Raw genomic sequence first — 24199 nt, 5'->3', positions numbered from 1 at the left:
ACTAAAGTAAAAATAGAGGACATATCTGAAAATACTCTATTCTTCCAATACGCTAAATTCCTTTCTGTGTGTGGCCTAGATCACTTGGTCTATTTAAGACCCACTGGTTCTTGCAAAAGGATGGGAATAATTTGGTTATGATAGTTGGGGCCTAACGAACGGGAGTCTAAGAGGGTGGGTGAATAATCTCTAGCTCTTTAGGAATTGACAGTTCCTCAATATTAACACATAGTATTTGTATGATACTCTTAACATCCTAATGGGAGAGAGATAAAAGACGTAGACAATATAAACAGACATTTTGCCTAGCAATTTCAAATAAATATTCCTCTAAACACAAGGCAAAAATACCAGACAAACCATCTGGTATTTTCCAGGCTGACACTTAAGAAATCAAGTGTAGATTATTTTCTGCTCTGCTTTTTAAAATCTCCAAGTAAAATTAAAAGACAGTGTTAAGTCAAGCATGGAATCATTGATACTCAAAATCATGCTACTTGGTAAAATCAGCACCGCAGAGACCTGAGAGCATGAAAGGGAGGACTGCGAGTCTCCTGAAAGTTTCACATGCAGAACATCAAATTAGAATAATCATGATCAATTAACGTACATACATTGTATAGCATTAATATGCCCCACCTCACCTGAAATTTATCATAGGGCTCTGAGGATATAAGGCAGTTGTAAAGAACAAATGCTACGATCATCATTTTTCTTCATCAATTAATTTGTTCAACAAATAGTCATTGCTTAAATCTTAATTGTAATTGAAACTTTTGAAAGCAAGAAAGTTTGAAAGCAAAGTAAAAACTAATCAAAGGAAACCATTCAAAATTTTTTGTGTTTATGTTTAAAATTCCCACTGACTTTTAAAATATTTAAATAATTTCTGTATATATGAGTAATCATTCTTTAGATACAAAAATCAAAAAATTTGATTGCAACAAAATACAAAGTAGATTGGAACTTTCAAGATAATTTTAAAAATGTACTCTCTGGATTGTTCTTTCACTCTCTCGGATATGGCCCCCCATGCCTATCATTTCCTCACCATCTCCAGTGAAGACCTTTCCTCAAAGCTCTAGTTTGATATTTCCAACTGCCTAAAAGACATCTTCATTTCTGAAACCAAAGCCACCATCTTCTTACCACATGTCTCTCTTAAAAAGAGCAAATAAAAAATAAAACTCTCCTTTTCTAACAATGAAACCACCTACGTCCTTTAAACCCATATAGCAATTTCAGCTATAACTGTAACATCCTATTGAAATTCCAATTTGTTTTTTTCTTTTGCTGCTTCACATGTGCCAGACAGGAGCAGCGCAGGAGACTGTCAATTTCATGCAGAGAAGGACCAGAGCTAACTTGTGCAACTTCAACTCCGTAGGCCTATCGTTTAAGAAGAGTTTTGGCCCATAGCAGGCATTAACGAACATTTCTTCAGTGAATGAGGGAATGAACAAACTGCTTGAGCCCCAACAGTGCTGAGCACCTTTCTCCTCCTTTGATCCTGATGCACAGCCATCGTCTCCAACCAGGTGGAAGACTCCGTGGTCTTTGCTTCTCCCACCACACATTCTGCCTCTGAAATATTTCTCAGTCTGCCTTCTCCTCTGGTTTACTCTACCCCTGCCTGAAAGAAGTTTGCATACAGCACAGTTACCTCTTCAAAGGCTGATATCAGACCCTCAGACCCTCCTTCCCGACCATCTCCTCTTACCAGCCCCTATTAATCCTCATCGCTCTTATTAGAGTGCCTTTCCAGGCTTAGATGTGATGAAGTCTCACCCTCACTTGACCCCTGCCCGCTGAGTCTTATGAAAACCTCTGATGAGTGGTGTGGTATTTCCAGCCCTGGCCTGCCTGACTCCCCTCCTCCTCACTCATGCTCATCCCTCAGTCTCACTCCTCCACTCCCTCTCTTGTATTCTGTCCTCTAGTCACACAACTACAGCAAAGGGCCTTGATGCTGGCTGCACACTTTATATTGCACATTGAGTATTGAGCAGACACACAGAGGGAAGTTATGGCTCCCATGCCACCTAGATCCCACAGAGCCTTCACACACACTATGCTGAATCCTCTTATCCCACTCACACTGCAAATATAGTGAGCTTTTAAAAACGTCTTACTGACTTTCTTCCTAAAACCTATCAATATCTTCCCATAGCTGTTAGGGTTAAAAAAATATTAGGCAGAAATTATTTAATGTGATTTCTGAAACCCTGCCCCTCTCAGCTATCATCCTTCTCAAGGTTCAGCTCAACTGGCTCAGCAAACAAAGTACCAGTCTTCTGTTTTTCAGAATGTGCTGTGCCACCTCTCACTATCTGACTCTTGCACATGCTGTTCCCTCTGCCAAAAACTTCACTTGTCCGTTCACGTGGTTAATTCCTTTTTATTCTTCAAATCTGACCTGAAGCACCACTTCCTCAGATAAACGCCTCCAGGTTCTCCTGTACTACAACAGGCCCTCCATTAACACACTTCTGTAACTCCTTATAATTTTGCATTGCAGGAACTTGGCAAAATTGGAAATATATATGTTTATAGTGCTTTGTATATATATTTATAGTGATTATTTGGTAATCCTGGATAATAAAGGTCAGTGAGAGCAAGGAGACAAACTTTCTTGACCTCTTGCAAGTCCAGCATCCAGCACCATCCTAGACTCCAAACAGCTTTACACTTATAAATGTAACAACTTAAAAGAAATGAATGACTTCCTCAAAAGTCACAAACTACTAAAACTCAGCCAACATGAAATAGAGAAGTTGAATAGTCCCATGACCATTAAAGAAATAGAATTTTTAATTTGGAGATTACCAAAAAATAAATCTCCAGGCTCTCTAGGGGTTTCATTGGAGAATTCTATCTATTTTTAAAAGAATTAACACCTACATTATACAATCTCTTCCAAGAAAGACTAGAGAACACTTTGTGACTCATTTTATGAGGTCAATATTTCCCTAGTAACAAATTTAGACAAAAACAGTACAAAAAAAGAAAACTGCAGATGAGTATCTCTTGAACTTAGACACAAAGATTCTTGATAAAATATTAGCAAATCAAAAGTATAGCATAAAGCAAAGTGTAAAGGGAATTATATCATGACAAATCAGGATTTGATTCAACATTAAACTATCAATCATTTTAGAGGCTGGCCCAGTGGGGTAGTGGTTGGGTTTGTGAAGTTCCGCTTTGGCAGCCTGGGATTCACGGGTTCAGATCCAAGGCGTGGGCCTACACGCCACTCATCAAGCCATGCTGTGGCAGTGTCCCACATACAAAATAGAGAAAGATTGGCACAGATGCTATCTCTGGGACAATCTTCCTCAAGCAAAAAAAGAGGAAGATTGACAATAAATGTTAACTCAGGGCTAATCTTCCTCAACAGCAACAACAACAAATCATGTTGATACACTTGTGAGGGTCTATTTTTGGGTTCTCTTTTCTGTTTCATTGACCTATATGTCTATCCATCCTCCAATACCACACTGTCTTGATAATGTAGCTGTATAATATTCCTTAACATCTCCTGGACTGACTCTTCCCACTTTATTCTTCTCTTTCAAAATTTTTTGTACTATCTTTTTAGCTATTTAGGTTCTGTGTCTTTCCATGTATAATTTAGAATAAACTACTTTATGTCTACAAACAGAATCTTACTGAATTTTGATAGAAATTGCCTTAAACCTATAGATGGATTTGGGGAGAAGTGACATCATGTTGAGTCATCCAATCCACACATATGCTATGCATTTGCATTTGTTTAGATATTCACTGATTTCAATAATCAGCTTTAATAAGAATTTTATAACTTTTAGGATACAGATCCCCCACTTTATATGTGGGTAGCTGCTACACATGGCTGATGACTGATGTAGGTCCCCACCCAGGATCTGAACCTGTGAAGGTGAGTCACCAAAGCACAGTGCACCAAACTTAACCACTACACCACAAGGCCAGCCCCTACATGATTTTTGAAATGAGAATAATTAAACTGAAAAATTGTAATAACACCAAATGTTGGTGATGATGTGGGTGAACTGGATTACTCCTACATTACTGATGGGAATGTAAAATGTTACAACTCTGGAAAAGATTGTGGCAATTTCTTACAAAAGTAAACATGTACTTACCATATGATCCAGCAATTGATCCACTTGGCATTTATGCTAGACATATTAAAACTTATGCTCACAAAAATACTTGTACATGAATGTCCACAGCTGCTTTATTCATACCAAAAATGCTCAAAAACTGGAAACAACCAAATGTCTATCAGTAGGTGAATGGTTAGACAAATTGTGGTACATCCGTACCATGGAATACTACTCAGCAATAAAGAGGAATGAGATACTGATACATGCCACAATGTGGCTAGATTTCAAGGGAATTATGATGAGTGGAAAGCTAATCTAAAATGTTATATACTACATGGTTATATTTACACAGCATTATTGAAATGACATTATTAAAGAGGTGGAGAACAGATTAATGGTTACCAGTGGTTGGGGGTAGGAGTAGAGGTAACTGTGAGAGCAAAATGAATCCTCCTTCTGGAATTATTCTATATTTTGATTGTTGTCAGGTGAATCTATTCATGTGATAAAACTGAATAGAACTAAATATACACATATGCACATTCACACACAGAGAATTGCATGAATGTAGAACTGGTGAAATCTAAATAACATCCATGGGTTGTGTCAATGTCAATTTCCTCATTGTGATATTATACTATAGTTTTGCAAGATGTTACCATTAGGGGATACTGGTGACTAGTATATGAAATCTCTCTCTGTTACTTCTTACAATCACATGTGAATCTAGAATTATCTCAAAATAAGCAATTTCTCAAAATTTAGATAAAAGAGGGCACAAAATATCAGTACATCAAGGAAACATTAAAATATATGTATTAGAGAACAGGATGGCAGAAGTAAAATCCAAAAGACAAGCATTAACAAATTTCATGGATGGTGACTGTTTTGTCTACCACCATAGGCAGTCGATAATTGTCATCTGAAAGGGAAAGGACAATGTTTCTTGAGAGAAATAAATTTAGGCAAAATGTGGAGCACTTTAGGTTTTAGAACCAATGGAGTTTGTTGCAGGTAAGTAATTTAACAGAGCTTCTCCTGAAATTTAATAGATTCTGAAATATAAGTAGAACAATAGGTCATCATTTAGTTCCAGGAAGGTATTCATGCAACATTATCAATTTGTAAAATGAAAAATGAGACATATGAAATTCTCATCCCTCTTCATTTAAAATTAAGTTTTTTGTTGTCTCATTAGAAATGAAACAAAAGTAGGGCCCTTAAAAGTACACCACCTAGATCCAGTGTCAAGATGGCAGCATAGGTGGACTCTGAACTCACTTCCTCACATGGACACAATAAATTTAAAACTATTCTTGGAACAATTGCCCCAAGAGAAAACTGAAAACTGGATAAAAAGAACTCCTACAACAAGGCACAGTGCTGACTAGGGTGAAAAAGGCAGAATTTCTTTGTGGAGGAGAAACCATGCCTTCTAGCTGTGGTGCTTCATGGCCTGTCATAAGCGTGCCTATGAAGCCTTTCCTCAAGGGGTGGGGAATCTGAGTGGAAGAGTTTTAACACAATAAGCCGCTTTTGAACTCAGCACGAGAGACAAGTGTCATAATATCTGGCTTTACTGGTTATTAACAACAACAGGGAATACCCCCAGAAAAGCTATCAGACATAAAGGGCAGAAAACCTTGCTCTTAAAGAGCCAAGGCACAAACACCCATTCAGGCAAGGAACCTAAAATCACCAGAAAGAAAGGTGCATAGTCCTTTGGTGAAAAGAGACTCCCTTGATAGGCTCTGGGAACATCTCAGTGAGAAGTAAGACCTCCCTAGGCTGGGACTACCTCCCGAGGGACTGAGACATTAGCAGCAGCCATTATAGTGACTTAGTACAGGTGTGATGACACAGATCCTGGCAGACGCCATTAGAGTTTTCCCCCAGCCTGTGAGTGCAGTGGTCTGCCCCACCCACTAGAGCACTGATTTAATCCAGCTCAACAAGGGCAGGCAGCCCACCCTAGGGACTAGCCCCACCTAAGAGCAAGCCCTCTGGCAACATGTAGGCACACATAGGCAGGGTGCATGAGACCTCTGCAATGGGTGAGTGGCTTGGCCTCTGCAGAGCAGGGTGTGCAAGAGGGGTGGGCCTGCATTGATGAAGTCTGTAAGTCCTTTGCAGCAGAGTGAGTGGGTCCACTTCAGTGGGTTGGGGCACGTGCATAGGACAGGACTGTGTTGATGGGGTGTATGGGCCTGTGGGCAGTAGGGCTTGTCAGCTGCAGCAGACTCAAGCTTCCCAAGTAGATACATAAGGCATCAGCCCCACAGTCAAAGCCCTGAAACAGTTGGGTGCTCCCACACCTGGGACAAGCCTCACCCAGCTGCACTCCTGAGATAACTGACAACAGCCTTGCAGGCTGAAAGCCTACAGTAATTGTAAGCCCCTGAATCTAGCAAACAGCCATGCTTGGGGCCTTCTCATTTAACAGAAAACTTGCAACAGGAATGTGCTATTAGACCTTGAAGCCAACTCTTATGGGGTTCCCCATGCCCAATAAAGTGATTGAAGGGATCATTGCAGCCACAGGCAGCCAAGTATTACAACTAGCCAGCCAGGGGAATAGCCAAACTCCCTGGCCACCTGCAACAAGAGCAAACCTGCCACAAAAGAAGGATATGCATAGCCCACAGAGGGGACATTCCTGGAATATTTGGAACTGGTGAAGAGTGGCAAGCATACAGCTGGGCCTCATAAGGCATCTCCAACATGAGGCCACCTCTCCAAGATCAGGAGATGTAGCTTATCTACTCAATAGTTAGATATAAACACAGAGAAATGAGGAGACAAATGAATATGTTCCAAATAAGGGAATAGGACAAGTTCTCAGAAGAAACACTAAATGAAACAGAGATAAATAATCTTCCTGATAAAGAGTACAAACTAACAATCATAAAGATGCTTACTGAACTTGGAAGAAGAAAGGATGAACTCAGTGAGAACTTCAACAAAGAATTGGAAAATATAAAAAAGAACCAATCATAACTGAAGAATACAATACTGGAAATGATAAATTTACTAGAGGGACTCAATAACACAGTAGATGATACATAAGAACAGATCAGTGAGCTGGATGAAAGACTAGAGGAAATCACCCAAGGTGAATAGATGAAAGAAAAAAGAATTAAAAAGAACAAGGACAGTATAAGGTACCTCTGGGACAACATCAAGCACATTAACATCCACATTATAGGGGTCCAAGAAGGAGAAGAGAGACAAAGAGGCATAGAATCTAGTTGAAAAAGTAGCTGAAAACTTTCCCAACCTAAGGAAAGAAACAGATATCCAAGTACAGGAAGCACAAAGAACACCAAACAAGATAAACCCAAAGAGGCATACACCAAGACACATTATAATTAAAATACCAAGAATTAAAGATAAATAGAGAATCCTAAAAGTGTCAAGGGAAAGGCAAAAAGTAACATACAAAGGAAACCCCATAAGGCTATCAGCTGATTTCTCAGCAGAAACCTACAGGCTAGAAGGGAGTGGCAAAATATATTTAAAGTGCTGAAAGGAAAAAAACCTACAGCCAAGAATATTCTACTTGGCAAGGTTATTATTTAGAATGGAAGAGAGATAAAGAGTTTTCCAGACAAGCAAAAACTAAAAGTGTTTATCACCAAGAAACCCACCTTACAACAAATGCTAAAGGGACTTAGTTAAGTGGAAGAGAAAGGACCACAAATAGGAATAAGAAAATTGTCAAAAAAAAAAAAAACCCTAATAAAATCACTGGTAAAGGTACATATACAGTAAAGGTAGTAGATCAACCACCTATGAAGATACTATGAAGGTCAGAAGACAAAATGACTAAAATTATCTATTTCCATGATAAGATGATAACGGATACACATGCACAAAAAAAGAGGTTAGATATGACATCAAAAACATAAAATGTGATATGAGGGCAGTAAAAATGTAGGGCTTTTAGAAAGAAGTCAAACTAAAGAGACCATAACTTAATATAGATTGCTATATACCTAGGTTATTATATATGAACCTCTGGTAATCACAAACCAGAAACCAATAATTAACACACAAAAAATTAAGAAAAAGGAATCCAAACATAACACTAAAGAAAGCCACCAAACCAGAAGGAAAGATAGCACAAGAAGTAAGGAATAGAGAAGAGCTATTAAAGCATCAGGGAAAAAAAAGTAACAAAATGGCAATAAGTACATTCTTACCAACAGCCACTTTAAATGCCAATGAACTAAATACTCCAATCAAAAGGCATAGGCGGCCGACTGGATAAAAAATCCAGACCCATATATATGCTGCATAGAAGAGACACACTTCAGACCTAAAGACATTCACAAACTGAAAATGAAGGGATATAAAAATTTACTCCATGCAAATAGCAATGAAAAGAAAGCTGGGGTAGCAATACTATGTCAGACAAAATAGACTTTAAAACAAAAACTGTAACAGGAGATGATGAAGGGCACTATATAATGACAAAAGGGAACAATCAAACAAGACGACACAAGACTTGTAAATATCTATGCACCCAACATGGAAGCACTTAAATATATAAAGCAATTATTAATAGAAATAAGTGGAGACATAGACAGTAACACAATAATAGTAGGGGACTTTAAAACTCCAATTACATCAATGGATAGATCAAACAAAAGATCAATAAGGAAACATTGGACTTAAATGACACATTAGACCACATGGACTTAGTAGATATAGACAGAACATTCCACCCAAAAAGTAAAAGATACACGTTCTTTTCAAATGCACATGGAACATTCTCCAGGATAGATCACATATTAGGCCACAAAACAAATCTCAATAAATTTAAGAAGATTGAAATAATACCAAGCATCTTTTATGACCAAAACATTATGAAACTAGAAATCAACTGCAGGATGAAAATTGGAAAAGATGCAAATATGTGGAGATTTAAAAAAAATGCTACTGAACAACTATTGGATCAACAAAGAAATCAAACTAGAAATCAAAAAATACCTGTAGACAAATGAAAATGAAAATACAACAACCCTGAATTTATGGGATATAGCAAAAGTGGTTCTAAAGGAAAATTTCTAGCAATATAGGCCTACCATAACAAACAAGAAAAATCTCAAACAATCTCACAGTGCACCTAAAGGAACTGGAAGAAGAATAAACTAAGCCTCAAATCAATAGAAGGAAGAAAATAATAAAAATCGGAACAGAAATAAATGAAATAGAGACTAAAAAGACAATATCAAAAAAATCAGTGAAACTGGTTCTTTTGAAAAGATAAACAAAATTGACAAACCTTTAGCTAGACTCACCAAGAAATAAAGACAGAAAACTCAAATAAATAAAATCAGAAATGAAAGAGGAGAAATTACAATGGACACCTCAGAAATACAAGATTATAAAAGAATATTACGAAAAGCTATATGCCAACAAATTGGACAATCTGCAAGAAATGAATAAATTCTTAGAATCATACAACCTTCTAAAACTGAATCAAGAAGAAACAGAGAATTTGAATAGAACAATCACCAGTAAGGAGATCAAAGCAGTAATCAAAAACCTCCCAAAAAAGAAAAGTCCAGGGCCAGACAGCTTCCCTGGCAAATTCTACCAAACATTCAAAGAAGACAGTACCTATCCTTCTCAAACTTTTCCAAAAAATCGAAGAGGAGAGGAAACTTCCTAACTCATTCTACAAAGCCAACATTATTCTGATACCAAAACCAGACAAAGGCAACACGAAAGAGAAAATTACAGGCCAACATCACTGATGAATATCAATGCAAAAATCTTCAACAAAATACTAGCAAGTTGAATACAACAATACATTAAAAAGATCATACACCATAATCAAGTGGGATTTATTCCAGGGATGAAGGGATAGTTCAACATCTGAAAATCAATCAGTGTGATACACTACATTAACAAAATGAATAAAAATCACATGACCATCTCCATAGATGCAGAGAAAGCATTTGGCAAGATACAGCATCAGTTTACGAAAAAGACTCAGAATAAAATGGGTATAGGAGGGGCTGGCCCCGTGGCCGAGTGGTTAAGTTCGCGCGCTCCGCTGCAGGCGGCCCAGTGTTTCGTTGGTTCGAATCCTGGGCGCGGACATGGCACTGCTCATCAAGCCACGCTGAGGCAGCATCCCACATGCCACAACTAGAAGGACCCACAACGAAGAATATACAACTATGTACCGGGGGGCTTTGGGGAGAAAAAGGAAAAAAATAAAATCTTTAAAAAAAAAAAAATGGGTATAGGAGAGTGCCTCAACATAATAAAGGCCATATAGGACAAACCCACAGCTAATATCATTCTAAATGGAAAAAAAACTGAAAGCTTTCCCTCTAAGAACAGGAAGCAGAAATGGTGCCCACTTTCACCACTCCTATTTAGCATAGCATTGGAAGTCCTAGTCAGAGCAATCAGGCAAGAAAGAGAAATAAAAGGGATCCAAATTGGAAACGGAAAAGTGAAACTGTCACTATTTTCAGTTGACATGATTTTATATACAGAAAACCCTAAAGAATCCACCAAAAATCTTTTAGAAATAATAAATGAATACAGTAACGTTGCTGGATGCAAAATTAACATACAAAAATCAGTTGCATTCCTATAGACTATCAACAAAGTAGCAGAAAGAGAAATTAAGAACACAATCCCATTTACAACTGCAACAAAAAGAATAAAATACATAGGAATAAATTTAACCAAAAACGTGAAAGATCTGCACAATGAAAATTATAAAACATTCTTGAAAGAAATTGAAGAAGACACAAATAAATGAAAAGATATTCCATGCTCTTGGATAGGAAGAATTAACATAGTTAAAATGTCCATACTTCTTAAAGAAATCTACAGATTCAATGTAATCCCTATCACAGTTCCTATGACATTTTTCACAGAAATAGAACAAAGAATCCTAAAATTTATATGGAACAATAAAAGACCCCGAAGACCCAAAGGAATCCTGGGAAAAAAGAACAAAGCTGGAGATTTCACACTCCCTGATTTCAAGCTATACTACAAAGCTACAGTAACCAAAACAGCATGGTACTGGCACAAAAATAGACACAAAGATCAGGGAAACAGAATCAAGAGCCCAGAAATAAACCCACACATCAATGGACAGCTAATTTTCATCAAGGGAGCCAAGAACATACAATCAAGAAAGGGGAGTTTCTTCAATAAATGGTGTTGGGAAAACTGGATAGCCACATGCAAAAGAATGAAAGTAGACCATTATCTTACACCATACACAAAAATTACCTCAAAGTGGATTAATGACTTGAATGCAAGACCTGAAATCATGAAACATCTAGAAGAAAACATAAGCAGTACGCTCTTCAACACCAGTCTTAGCAGCATATTTTCAAGTACAATGTCTAATTGGGCAAAGGAAACAATAGAAAAAATAAACAAATGAGACTACATCAAACTAAAAATCTTCTGCACAGCAAGGGTAACCATCAACAAAACAAAAAGATGACCTTACACTTGGGAGAAGATATTTGGAAACCATATATTTGATAAGGGGTTGATATCCAAAATACATAAAGAGCTCATACATCTCAACAACAAAAAAGCTGACAGCCCAATTAAAAGATGGGAAAAAGATCTGAACAGACGTTTCTCCAAAGAAAATACACAGATGACCGACAGGCACATGAAAGGATATTCAACATCATTAGCTATCAGGGAAATGCAAATCAAAACTACAATGAGATATCACCTCACTCTCGTCAGAATGGCTATAATTAACAAGACAGGTAACAACAAGTGTTGGAGAGGATGTGGAGAGAAGGGAACACTAATATACTACTGGTGGGAACGAAAACTGGTGCAGCCACTATGTAAAACGGTATGGAGATCCCTAAAAAATTAAGAATAGAACTACCATACTATCCAGCTATTCCACTTATGGGTGTTTATCCAAAGAATGTGAAAACATGAATGAGTAAAGATACATGCACCCCTATGTTCATTGCAGCATTATTCACAATAGCCAAGACTTGGAAGCAACCTGGCTGCCCATCAAGGGATGAATGGATAAAGAAGATGTGGTATATACACAATGGAATACTACTCAGCCATAAGAAATGATGAAATCCAGCCATTTGTGACAACATGGATGGACCTCGAGGATATTTTGCTAAGTGAAATAAGTCAGAGGGAGAAAGTCAAATACCATATTATCTCACTCAAAAATAGAAGATAAAAACAACAATAAGCAAACACATATAGACAGAGATTGGATTGGTGGTTACCGGAGGGGAAGGGTGGATGGAGGAGGGCAAAAGAGATGATTAGGCACACTGTATGGTGCTAGATTGTAATTAGTCATGCTGTGAACATGATGTAATCTACACAGGAATCTAAATATGATGATGTACACTTGCAATTTATATAATGTTATAAGCCAATTTTACCTCAGTAAAAACAAAAAGTACACCATCTAAATGCCAATGTGAGAATCGAATATAGAACCAAGGAAAAAGCTTCCACTTTTGGTATTTCCTAGTTTTGTTTTTTGTTTGTTTTGGTTGTTTTCCTTTGTCAGTTGGGAGTACCTGAAATAAATGTTGGGGTCTTTATTTTCCCTAAGTGTTGTAAAGGAAAGAAAGCAGAAGAAATATTTAACTCTGGATGGAAATAACATTTGCTGATTTGATACTACTAGTTAATTCAAAAATGGATATTTATGACACAACAATATTGTTAGAAAACCTACATTTTTTTTGACAGGGAAAGATTCACCCTGCACTAACATCTGTTGCCAATCTTCCTCTGTTTTTTTCTGCCTCCTCGAAGCACCAGTGCATGGTCGTATATCCTAGTTGTAAGTCCTTCTGGTTCTATGTGAGCCACCAGCACAGCATGGCAACTGACAGACGGGTGGTGTGGTTCTCTGACCGGGAAAGAACCTGGGCTGCCAAAGCAGTGAGAGCGCCGAGCTTTACTACTAGGGCTTCAGGGCTGGCCCCCACTTATTTTTCATTTTCTATTCTATTGCACACTCATAGAAAATACCAAATGCCCGTAGGACAACTTAAACATAAAACTGGCACTAGACAACATTCTAATAGAATGGAATTTTAAAATTTCTATTAGTAATTCAGTGGTATATTAAAGTAAAGCTTCCATCTTTCAAAAAACCTCAAACACTATTCAAAGCCAAATAATACAAAACAAAACAATCCAACAAGAGAAAGTCAATCCAACAAACAAACAACAAAGAAAAACCACCTGATTCTGTTGGCCCACCCCCTCCAACACGCTTACACTTAAAATACTGTCCATCTTTTTAGCAAGGCTTTAAAATGAGCTATCTTCAACTTTATATTCATGTGCAAAGTTAGATAATCAAAAAGAGGTATGTGCTAGAGTAGCAGATTCTATTCACCTTCAGGCCGTTTGATCTCAACAAGAAGGCAGATTGCTACTCTGTTCCCAGGGTCATAAATCAATAGTCACCCTTCCTGAGGTGTAGTCATGACCTGGAGGCAGAGAGCAGAGAGGGGGTGTCCTGTGTTAGACGCTCACTTCAGGTAAAAATAGCGTCAGCAATCACTCATGAAGAAACATCGATACATTCTATAACCACCTTAACTTCTCATTTGAGACTTAAGCTGGCAACACTCTAGTTCAGATTATGAATTTTTAATGTTGTGGTAATTTCATCATTAAGGGAAGATCAAGCGAAGAAAATGAAATTGAGGCTTTATCGTTATCCATGTATATGTTCTCCATTAAAGCACCTGATGAAGAGCAGACATTTTAAGTAACGACGGGAAGAACGAAAGTCAGTGCAGGGCATTTTCAATGTGAATGTGCACTCAAATCTTTAGGGGATCTGGTTAAAATGCACATTCTGAGCCAGAAGATCTGGGGTGTGTGCTGAAATTGAACAACCTCCCAGCATTGGTGACACTAATGCTGTTGTGACTAGCAAAGAGTTCACACATAGGAACATTCCTTCCATGAGTACTTTATTATAATTTTTACAGGCTGAATAAAGTTCCCCCCAAAATGCCCATGTCCTAATCCTCGGAAAACCTGAATATGTTACCTTATATGACAAAAAGAACTTTTCATATCTGATTAAATTAAGGATCAGGAGATGGGCAAACTATCCTGGATGGTCCAGGTGGGACCGGTATAATCAGAAGGGTCCTTATAAGAGGGAGACAGGAGGGTCAAAATTAAAAGGACAGAAGCAGAGTTCATACAGGAGAGAAGATGCTATTCTGCTGACTTTGAAGATGCAGGAAGGGGCCTTGAACCGGTAAAACGGGCAGTTTCTAGAAGCTAGAAAAGACAAGGAAATAGATTCTCCCTTGGAGCCTCCAAAAGGAGTCAGCTCTGTCAACACCCTGACTTTAGCCCAGGGAAACTGATTCAAACTCCTGGCCTCCAGAACTATAAGAGAACAAATCTGTGTGGTTTTAAGTCACAAAGTGTGTGGGACGTTTGCTGTATGTAGTAGCAGTAGGAAACTAATACAATTAATATTAATAATAGCAATAACAACTTATAAAGAGCTTACTATATGCCAGGCATTGTTTTAACTGCTTTACATATATTTTATATATTAATGCTTCAAAAAAACCCTATTGCCAAAACATGGATAAACCTTGAGGACATTATGCTAAGTGAAATAATCCAGTCACAAAAGGACAAATACTGTACGATTCCACTTATATGAGGTTCCTTGAGGAGTCAAATTCATAGGGACAGAAATTAGAATGATGGTTGCCAGGAGCTGGGGAGAGGAGAGAAAGGGGAGATGTTGTTTAATGTGTACAGAATTCCAGTCTGAGACAATGAAAAGTTCTGGAGATGGATGGTGGTGATGGTTGCACAACAATGTGCATGTACTTGATACTGCAGAACTGTATACTCAAAATGGTTAAAATTGTAAATTTTATGTTAACTGTATTTCTACACTATTAAAAAGGAACTTATTATGTAATGCAATACTTGGAAGACCTAGAAAACAAGACTCTGTGGTAGGAAGAACCCAGGTGTGAAGTGAGGAGACTGAACTCCTGTGTCCACCCCACTACTCACTAGTCACCCTCGTCCTGTAACCCTTTGGGCCTTAGGTTATGCACCAGGAAAATGAGAGGGCTGGACTAGGGCTAATGATTTCCCATAATGCACTTACTCATCCCGCTGTGAGCAAATTCCTTACAGAAAAACAAATTGTTTTTAAAAAACCACCATTGTAATTTTTATTATTACTATTTTTTAAATACATGTTGCCCCAAATGAAATAACCTAACCAAACGAACTGACTGTCTCTTTCTAAATAAAAGGTGACAGGTAATTGAATAAAGACTGATCGCAGTAGTATTTCAAGAAAGAAACCTTTAATGATCAAATATTTTGAATGCCTCTTTTGGGAATCATACATTTATAGTAATAACATGCAGCTATTACAATTCTTTTAACATAAATTTGCCTAGCAGTATTTAAAGAAGGCTCATCTACAATAGAGTCCAGGCTCAGGAGCCAGGCCCAGTGGGTCCAACTCTCTGTTCTGCCCCTGCCATTTGTGTTTCCTTGGACACATTACTGTGTTCTCATTTCTAAGATGGGAACAATATTACAACTTTTCTCATAAGTTTATTATGAGGATTAAATGAGTTAATACACATAAGGTACTTAGACTAGCATCTAGCACATAATATGCACTATAAATTTTTGCTATTTTATTATTATGATTACTCCCAAACTAAGCATATAAACCTATTACCATGATATTTTTAAGGCAAGTTAATGCAGTAGATATATTCCATTGACATATGTTATTATTAATTAGTGTATTAATTGACACAGCTCTCAAAGGTAAAAGATAAAACATAAATAGCTACAAAAATAAAACATAAATACCTATAAAAATGTCCAAAAAGCTATTAACTCTCATACTCAAAGAAATAAAAATTAAAGCAACTAGATTTCTGATAGGAATGAACTATCAGGTTAACATAATTTTAACATATTTATTATATTAGTATAGAGAAACATAAGGAAAAGGAGAAATGGACATTTTAATACATATTTGGAGAACACATATTTTATAATAAGTAACAAAATTTAAAATGTAGGAATTTCATTTCTCTGAATTTATTTTAAGTAAACAATAATAGGATGATTGCAAAACTGTAATTACAAAGAGGTTTATTATAGCACCATTTATACTACAGACAGTTTTGAAAATATCCTAATGTCCATCAAGAAAGTGTTGTTTATGGTATATCAATTCAATGGAATACCTTGTAGTAACTAAAAATGATAAACTAAACCAATATGTGTTGACAAAGAAATTTGCCCATGCACTATTGCTTAGTGTAAAACTCTACCTATGGCCCATATATACATTGGATATGCTAAATTTGAGGATTCTTCATTTCTTAGGGTAGAAAATAGCTTTAGATCCCCACTTCCCACCCCAACTGCAATTTTCAACTGTCCTGTTGACTTTTTAATACCTGTAACTGGTCAGAGTCCTTAATTTGCAGATAATTTTTTATTATTAAAACTGAGCTCGTTTCAGTTTTAAATGGCAGTCTTATATCCCACTCAAAACTCTGCCCCTTCTCCATCACAATCCACTCAAGTTTGATGGGGCTTGCTTCTTTTCCCCGCTGAAAAATCCAAAGTGGAGAGGACGTAACAACTAGGCCTGGCTTAGATCGCTCTTCCCCTTCTCTTTCTAGCTTAGTTGCCCCAGTAAGGGGGTTGGAATGGGAAAGGCTGGAATGAGAAAATCAAAGATCTTTAGTAACTGGTCAACCCACAAAGGTGAGGAGGCACACCTTAGCTGCTGGTGCCTTCTGTGTATGAGCAAGACTATGCATAGGGGATGGTGGCTTTCTTGGCACCGTGTCTTCTTTCAGCCTTTTATAGTGGTCCATGCCCCATCTAACCTTCCTATCCCTTCAGGTGTGGAAGTACGGGAACCACTGAGATCAACTTCATGCCTTTCCAAGAGTTAGGCAACATGGAATGAATTCCCTCCTCCACACACATACCATTATTTTCTTCTAGGAACACAACTTCACAGTCCTTTCTTTTTACCAAGACTTCCATTTCCTGAAGTCTCCAGAGAATCAGGCATCATCTCTATATCCAGTTAAATCCCTCACCTCCAAGAATTCTCTCTCCAGGGACAGTATCAGAATGCACCTAAAACTCAGAAGCATCCATTCAAGTAATCAAATGTCAGGTTTTTCTTCTTTCAGGTCTCCTCACTCTGTGAGTAATTCCCTTAGAGCAGCCCCATCCTTTGCAACCACTGAATTTCTCACAAAGCCACTGCACTGATAGCCAACTTTCTCCCCTGTCTTCTTTTCATCTAGAACAGACAGGGATGTCTGGATGTTGGGATGGGGTTTGATTATACAGGGGTCTTGCCTGCTTCCTGTTAGGACCCCTAATGAGTATCTTGATGGCCTGAGGTGGCTTTCTTTATAATGAGGGGAAATTTAGCATCCATTGTTGCAGTGGAGAGTCCTGGTCACCATTTCTGGGCCAACAGGTAAGGCCCCTCAACAGCTTGTTATATTTGTAATGGTTTACTCTGGGCTGTCATTGTTGAGGTGGAGAGAGGAACTTTGATTATTTACTTTATAAACTCCTGTAATGCTTCTTTGTTGCTTGTTATGGTTCAAGGATGTGTGTTGCTTTCACAGTCAAAAAAGCTGCCAAAAAACTTTAAAGAAAAGTAAAAGTTGTAGAATAATATGGAAAACATTTTGTTATAAACAAAATACTCATGATGGGACTTCATTTGTCTACAGTATGAAATCCAAACTCCTTTATGCGAGACTCAAGGACCCTGATCCAACTTCCTTCTCCATTTCCCACCACTCTCCACTGGACATCCCATGATCCAGACGCGCAACACTATACACTGTTGCAGAAATACATATACACCTTCACTTTCTTTTTTATTGCCAATGTTATTTCATCTTCCTACATTGCTCTTTGCCATTCTTTCTATCAGGTGAACTCAATTGTTCTTCAAAACCCAGCTCGAATGGCATCAACTCAGACACTTCCCTGATGTTCTCAAGGAAAATTTGTTTCTTCTCAGTCCGGGCTTTTATACCACATTACGCATATCACATTCCATTTCTGTCTACACTATGTTGTGGTCGGTTTATAATTCTCCGCTATGAATAAATCTACCCATACTTGTCCACTCTACTAAATTTCCGATTCACTTAGGATGGAAAAACTGTGTTTCATACAACTTTGAATTCCCAACACCTAGCGTATAGAACAAAAACATTCAGCTTTTATCTCCAGCAGTTCTTAAACTGGTCATGATGGCAAAGCTCCTACAAGAAATTATTCTCTTCTTGGAAGAACGTGAGCTAATTTATAGTATTAAAATTAAAAAGGTGAATATGAAAATTTTATCTAAATCATCTTATATATGACATTAACATGGAAAACAACAATGGGTTAAAAGATCTAAGATAAAATAATAGTAGAAAAATGAGAAATTGAGAAAACTGTTTCTCATTAGGAAAAATAATATAATCACAGCAAACACTTATATCTAGCTTGTCTGAGTCAAGTTTGAAAACTAGAGCTTTGTCAATTTAATAAAAGATTGAGAACTCTAAATGTGAGCAAGGAAAATAGAGTGCAAAATAGGTCAATGGTTTTCAGTAATTGGTGCTAAATATTAATACAAATCAAGGGCCAATAACTACAAATTATTTCACTATTAATCTGCTATTCCCTCTAGCAATGTTCACAGATAGTAACAATTTTTATGATAGATTTTTTTTCTTAGAAAGACAGCAAACTGACCTAATCAAAATAAGGGTGATTGATCAATGAGAATATTGAGAGGATTCATCTTTCTTTACTAGAACTTATAAGAATTTAGTAATGTTTAGGTTTGAAGCACACTACAGTACCTAAATATTGAGCATTTGCAGGTCCACGAGCTTCCCAGGTGTAGGCGAGACCAGGGGTTAGGAGGGTAGCAGAGCAAAAGCGATGCTCCAGCAGTCAGAAACATTTTCAGGCTACAATTTAACACGAGATAAAATACAATTCACTGGCGTCACATTAGCTTTGTCTTTTAGCTAAATAGGACGAAAGTTGGGTCAGTTCCCAGGCCCCAGTTTCAATGAATTCAACTTGGTCCTTCAAACAGTAAAAAATGTTGGTGTTTAAAAGTTACCTTATGCCAATGGGAATCAGAGCTTAATTTCCGTGAACAGCCTGACTAGGGGGGTCTGACTTCAGCTCCACTTCATAAGCTGGTGGAATGAACAGGAGTTATTTACCCTCCCTGGGTCTCAGTTTCTTCATCTAAAGATGGAAGCAATGATAGCACCTTTATAAGTGTCTCACTGTGAGTAGTAAATGAGCTAAAACATTGACAGTGTTTAGCACAGTGATTTACCCAAGGTCATGTGAATAATTTCTTGATGGAGAACTCAGACAGAGGCTTCTAAGTCAAGGGCTCTTTTAAGTTGTACGACAGCTGCTACTAAACTATGAAGTAACACATATTAAGACATATCTGGGATTTACATATACATTTTGTCAGTTTGCAACAGTAATTGATTCTTTAAATATTAAGTGCACGTTTGCCCACCTTTGGGGATCATATCCTAACTAATGCTGAAAAAGAAGGAATATTGAATAAGTTAGATTTCTTTCTTGCACGTATCAGAAGTGGAGAATGAAAGGGTTTTTGTCTTCAGTGGAGGTCATCTATCTGTTCATTGCCATGAACCCCAGCAGTGAAGCTGGGATTGCCCCTGGATGAGGAGCAGCTCAACCCCCATGTCCCGAGGTAGGACAGGTGGGCAGGTGGGGACAGGACAGGAACTCAACGCCTGTCACGCTCACAGCACCACCAAGTCCAAACTCGAGAAAGCATCACTGCCTGGAGCCAGAGCAAGAAAAGATGAAAAGTTTGTTTGGCGATGGGGGTGAGGTAGGGATTAAAAAAATATGAATTCGCAAGGAATTGAGGATGGGGCAAAGAACAATATGAGGCCACTGGACCCACAAGTTCAACAGGAGAGAAGCACCTCCTTTCCTCGGAGTCCTCCTCCCATGTTCTGTCTTCGCACCCTGGTTCCTGGGATGAACAGCTGGGCTTTGAGACATTTGTCAGCCCAAAATAACCTAAAAACTACCCAGGAAAGAGTGCTGCTTATTTTCACGATTAGAACACTAAAATTAAACAGAGGATGTATTTTACTTAAGAAGCTCATTTGATTTAAAACTACCTGTTGTCTCTTTCAAGTTCATTCAGATTTTATTATAAATTCAAAGAATTAACTAGTAGTTTAAATATAATAGGATAAACTTAGCCAAAAACCTGGAAAAAAAATTTAAAAGAAATCATTAGGAGTTTTTTTAAAATAGTTTTTGAACCTTTTGGTACCAGTATTAATGACATTGGTCTACATGCTTTAAATTTTTCATTGATACTGATTATGTGATACAAGGAGGTAAAATTACTTCAAAGAATGTCTGCAGGTGATTGTATTTACGTGAAAGTAATCTTCCAGATTATGTTGTCCTATGACACTCGAGGAAGGGTTGAGATTGAAATAGACGGTAATCTATTTGAGAGAAATGGACTGACAATTATTTTACACTCAACATTTAAGCCAAAGCTATTTGTAAATCTGCCTGCAGCTCCAGAATAGCATGAGAAAGGTTTTCTTACTTGTTTACCCTCCCAGTTACCGAAACTTCCTGAAACTCTTCTCTTGAAATCAGTTCCAATGCCCTAAGGGATCTGAGGAAACGTGCGGTACCTTGCCAGAACATAAGTTCTTGGAAGGCACAGCATTACGATACACATGTGGTCCCTCAACTGCCCCATGGCAAGGTATTCATAAAGCACAGCACTAGCTGCCACGAGGCCCCCACAGGAGAATATACTAAATGCTACCCACTGTCACCCAAGTAGGACACTTGAGAATCCTTGCACCTCGCTTAGGGTTACCATCTCTTTGAGTTGGAAGGAACCTTCCATGCGCTGGCTGACCTCTAAAGGGCTCCTCATAAGAGGCCTCAAATGATATTCCTGTTTGAAAGATCATTGCAACTGTCTGGAAACACCTTTCCTCTATAAAGATTTTTTTCCAGGAGCTCATCCAATGGGGAATTCACCTCGCCTTGACCCAGCCTATTGCAGGAATTATTTGCTTCATTTTCTAAAGCTCTGAGCGAAAGCATGGATTGAATTAGGATTCTCAAGGAGATACTGCAGCATCATTAACCCCAGCCAAAACTGTGTCACCCTCATCCAATCCCTGATCAAGGTCACCTTCAGGATCTTCTGTTTCCTCTCATGTGAACTGAAATACTTACCCCATCGATATTCGTAATTCATCCTCGAGTTTCAATCTGAATTAGAGGCCACAAGTGGATTAAATCACCTAGATGCAGCCTAGCGCAACAGCTTCCCAGCAAACACTGCAGAACAGGCAACAGAAGACAAAATCCTCTTACTATGCTGTCCCCTCAAGGTTTAGCTGTCTTGCTCAACATAGACAAAAATAACAGGCCTTTGAATACACAAGTTCTTTGCTAATAAATAAGCAGTTCAGACAGAGAAGTGCTTCCCTGGCTTGGGACGATAGCTACAACTGATTTGGCTGTCTCCAACTTTCTGCTTCAGCAGGGAAAATGCAAAGTCTATCCAGAGAAAATGCCAGTTATTTCACAAAAAAGAAAAAAAACTTTATAGAGGGAAAGTGTTTTCAGACAGTTGCAACGATCTTTCAGACAGGAATATCATTGCTCTTATTTTGCCAATAAAAATTGAGAGACCTCATCATAGGTCATATAAATGTGTTCTGGGTAACAAAATGCCTCAGATACTATGCTAAACACGTAAGGAGATCAGTTCTAATTTTAATTACTTGAAAGCTTAAAATTACTTACAAAATAGAATTTACAAATACATAAGACACACTATAGACATACATAACCATTAAAGACTATGTTTTTAGAAAATCAAATACTATTAAGTCTTAATTTTCTTTATAGTAATTCCTTTATAGATTTTGTCTCCGTCAAGGTATTTTTTATTTTCTTCCTAGATTTTAACCACCATTTCCAATCAACGATTTTTCTGTGACGTTTGAATAAATGAATCAGCATGTTTCTTTTACACTATGCTTGGGCTCATGTTTTCTCTGAGCTTTACTGCATATATTAGTTGACCCTGTCTGACTCCAAATCACCACCGATTCCAAAGTCTGATAAGAAAAAAGGAATGCTGCATTAGAATATCTGGTCCAATCCAAATCCAATTCTTCCAAGCTTGCCTTTGGATCATGCCCAGATTCCACAAAAAAGAGACTATAGAAAGAAGTTAGGGCAGAGATAGAAAAGGTTTGCTTTTGCTTTGTGTTCCTGACTTCACAATTCTACTTGGTCCTTGATAATCTCAAAAAGAAAATAAAGATTTAGAAAAATAAGCACTTTTTTGAAGTTATTGCATTTTCCCTCCAAATTGCCCTCTTTATCATACAAAATAAGTACTTCTGTTATTTCAATTCTCACATAGATAGGGTTATTTTAGTATACATCATGTATTCTAGCATCACAAAAGACCAAAACTATAAAGCACCACCTACAATCTCCTGCCAAATGGGTTCTGGAGAGGGAGGGGGTTAGGTGCACCCCCACATCTGCATAAGGTTTACTATCCTCATCATTCATTGTCTCAGTGCCTACCTTCTTGAAATTACTGGTCGTGACTTCAGTGACATTTGCTTGCATTATAATAAAGCACAAAGTTACGGTAGCCCCAGGGAATTTGTCTGGCAGTGAGGGAAAAATCTCGGCTTTGATTGCAGATGGAAGTTAATTTGGTGGTCACATCTCAGCTCCCCAGGAATACTTTCCACATTACAAAGGCTGCTCACAAAGAAGGAGCAAATAACTTGATGGGGTGGCAGTGTCTGCAAACTGGGTAGCTGAGGTGTCCAGGTCAAGACGGTGGTGCAGAACTCTGGGGAAAGGCTGATAGTGCCTGCTAACACTTGGCCACCTCCAGACAGTACCATTAGCCCTTTATGTCTGTGAGCATTTGACCATTTATACAATAAATGAGGAATAGCACAATCATCATTCAGAGCACACATTTGTCCTGCAAATGTATTTCTCTTGCTCATGTAAAATCTAACAGAGAATTGTTTCCAGAGAAATCTAATTCCCCTTTCCATTGTGCATTTAAGTTTATCCAAAGCCATAAACTGCTATCAGCTATTTAAAAAAGAAAAGAACTATTTTTGAATACTCATACTCATTTTCCTCTTTAAGTGACCATCAAATGATTTCCCAAGTGGGAGACAATGAATACCAGGCAGAATTCTTAACAAAGAACATCCTTAAAGAAAGAGTAAAGACCCATAGGAGTTGCAATCCTTCTATTCCTACCAAACAGTTGGAAAATGAGAATCCATTTCAAATCTTTATAAACTGATGTAATTTCATTTGCAATTGCTTTTTAATTAAAAAAAGAAGTACATCTTTTTTATGTTTTCGCTCTGATCCATAATATCATAGTCATGCTTAAACACTAACTCAGTGAAGTACTTAAACCTATATACATCTCACACTGAATGGTTCATTGGTGATCTGGTTCATTTTTTGCCTGAAGTAAGCAGAATAAAAAGAACATAGATAAATTCAGCTAAAGCCAAGTTGGGAAGACTCTTTACATGGAAAGAAAAACAAAAAAGAAAGAAGGTGCTTAAAGGGGTATAATGTTTACTGAGAAAATTATAGCAGCTAAAAACGGAACATCTATAGCAAGCAGGGTACAGATGGTTCCAAAGGCAGATTTACAATTCAATAAGCAAAGTTGAAAGCTACTGACACATTGCCTGGCTGTAGTGCAGCTCAGTTCCATGGAACATCTCCGACACCAACGACTAGCAAGCATGCCTTTGTTGGACTTTACAAAAAATCACACTTAAACTCAGCCAATTAATGCACCTTTGACCCTCAAACTATGTATTTCAATTGTCAAGCTACCAGGGATATGAAACTTGTGTTTATATTTTTCTACTAGCTATTGTGAT

At 37.7% G+C, this 24199-nt stretch overlaps 1 protein-coding gene and 1 long non-coding RNA gene across 2 annotated transcripts in view; both read right to left on the bottom strand.

Moving 5' to 3' along the window:
- Window positions 1–24199, bottom strand: part of LOC139085064 (probable oxidoreductase PXDNL) — a 311563-nt gene that overhangs the window by 236786 nt on the left and 50578 nt on the right. The window lies entirely within an intron of this gene.
- LOC103547961 (uncharacterized) lies at window positions 15460–19180 on the bottom strand. The gene is made up of 2 exons (XR_544135.2): window positions 19046–19180; window positions 15460–17823 (listed from the first exon to the last, which is right to left on the bottom strand). It is a non-coding gene; the product is annotated as an uncharacterized lncRNA (long non-coding RNA).

The sequence above is a fragment of the Equus przewalskii genome, chromosome 8, assembly GCF_037783145.1.
Source record: "Equus przewalskii isolate Varuska chromosome 8, EquPr2, whole genome shotgun sequence".
In the NCBI taxonomy this organism is placed as follows: domain Eukaryota; kingdom Metazoa; phylum Chordata; class Mammalia; order Perissodactyla; family Equidae; genus Equus; species Equus przewalskii.
This window is presented reverse-complemented; position numbering and strand designations above follow the sequence as displayed.